Source organism: Piliocolobus tephrosceles, chromosome 18 (genome assembly GCF_002776525.5).
Source record: "Piliocolobus tephrosceles isolate RC106 chromosome 18, ASM277652v3, whole genome shotgun sequence".
Classification (NCBI taxonomy): Eukaryota; Metazoa; Chordata; class Mammalia; order Primates; family Cercopithecidae; genus Piliocolobus; species Piliocolobus tephrosceles.
Genome location: NC_045451.1, coordinates 60,320,669 through 60,322,500, shown reverse-complemented (window position 1 = coordinate 60,322,500; position 1,832 = coordinate 60,320,669). Strand labels below are relative to the sequence as shown.

The 1,832-nt window shown below is 46.1% G+C and overlaps 1 non-coding gene across 1 annotated transcript; it reads right to left on the bottom strand.

Moving 5' to 3' along the window:
- Nucleotides 1–1,210: 1,210 nt before the first annotated feature.
- Nucleotides 1,211–1,353, bottom strand: LOC111539826. The gene has a single exon (XR_002730807.1). It is a non-coding gene; the product is annotated as a small nucleolar RNA SNORA81 (small nucleolar RNA).
- Nucleotides 1,354–1,832: the final 479 nt, after the last annotated feature.

Here is a 1,832-nt window from a genome sequence, read left to right as displayed (position 1 = left end):
TGATGAAACTCCACAGGGGCCAGACAACAAGGCTTGGAAGTTAGGAACAAGCCTTTAAAAGTCACGGTGCTGGTCCTGTGAGGACAATACTCCCGCTCTCTCTAGGTTCCACTCCATGGATTTGGCATCCAGACCAACTACGCTGGGCACGAGGCTGTGTTCTAAATCCCTGACACTGTGGCCTCTGGAAACAGGGTGTGACCACCTCTGCCCCCTCACTACAATGGATTCTCCCTGCTTCTTAATTTCACTGTATCCTTATTTATTCAAAGTCTGTTGTGAATGGAACTGACTGGTGCAGTCTAGGTTGTATCTCAGCTTCCTCCCTGCTGTGGAGGTAGGAAAACAAATATCTGGCATTTTCAGTGTCTGTGGTGGGGCATGGATGCTGCTTCATTTGGTGAAGAGTCCCCAAACACAGATGAAGGTTCAGATGCTGGGCAGTCAATAAGAATGCAAATGTTTATTTACTTCAAGCATGTCATGGAGCAATTTAGCCACATCCAACAGTCTAGGGAAGATCAGAAAAGACTTCCTGAGAGATGTGAGCAAAGACCTAGATAAGAGATGAAGGTAAAGAGTTTGTATAGGCTGATTGAACTGCATGTGCAAGGATCTGAAGATGGAAGCAAATAACAAGTGAAATAAGTTTGCACAGCAAATGAGTGGGGTTTGAACCAAATACTGGGTGCTTCCAAAACCTGTTTTGGTAATTACAAAGCCAATGACTTTCCTCACAAGAGCTCACGACTTGTGTCACTTTGGTATCATAATCTTTCTTTCTTTTCTTTCCTTCCCTTCTTTCTTTCCTTTCTTCCTTCCTCCCTCCCTCCCCCCCTTCCTTCCTTCCTTCCTCTTTCTCCCTTCCTTCCTTCCTTCCTCTTTCTCCCTTCCTTCCTTCTTTCCTTCCTTCTCTCTCTCTCTCTCTCTCTTTCTCTCTTTTTTTTGACAAGGTCTTGCTCTGTCACTCAGGCTGGCATGCCATAGTGTGATTATGGCTTACTGCAGCCTCAACCTCCCAGGCTCAAGTGATCCTCCTGCCTCAGCCTCCCAAGTAGCTGGGGCCACAGGCCCATGCCACCATGTCTAGCTAAGTTTTTTCTTTTTTGTAGAGATTGGGTCTCTCTGTGTTGCCCAGGCTGGTCTCGAACTCCTGGGCTCAAGCAATTCTCCTGCCTTGCCCTCCCAAAGTGCTGGGATCACAGGTGTGAGCTACTGCGCCTGGCCTCACCCTAGTCTTTACAATCCAATGCCGTTATGTTTATTCTTGAATGTACTCTGTTAGCATTATCACAAAAACCAAGATACGGTCCTAGTTTCCGCGATTTTAGCACAGTGCTTATACAGGAAGCTATGTTTGTTTTTTAAAATCCTGATCAAGTCTGTAGTTGAAGCAACAGACCTAAAGCAGCACAGTTGACCTTTATAGGTTGGTATAAAATGCTCATGAAGCTCTTTGCCATTTTTTTTTTCTAACTCTATTTGTATGTCAAAGGAGAAATCAGAATTGCATAGAGAAGGTGTGGCAGGCAGACCCTAAGGAGACCCCAGTGATCTCTGCCTCCTGGTGCCCTTGTCTTGGAGTGTAGAGAGGACCTGTGATTCACTTCCAACCAATACAATAGAGATAGCAAAGGTAATGGGATGTCAACACTCCTGTGATTACACTATGTTATATAAGACTCCTTAGCAGACTGAATCTAGACTGTCCTTTCAGCCTTGAGGAAGCAGCCGTGTGAACTGCCCCGGAGAGAGTCACACAGCAGCGAACCGTAGGCAGCCTCTGGGATCTATGGGTGGCCTCCATCAGACAACTGCAAAACACTAGTGTC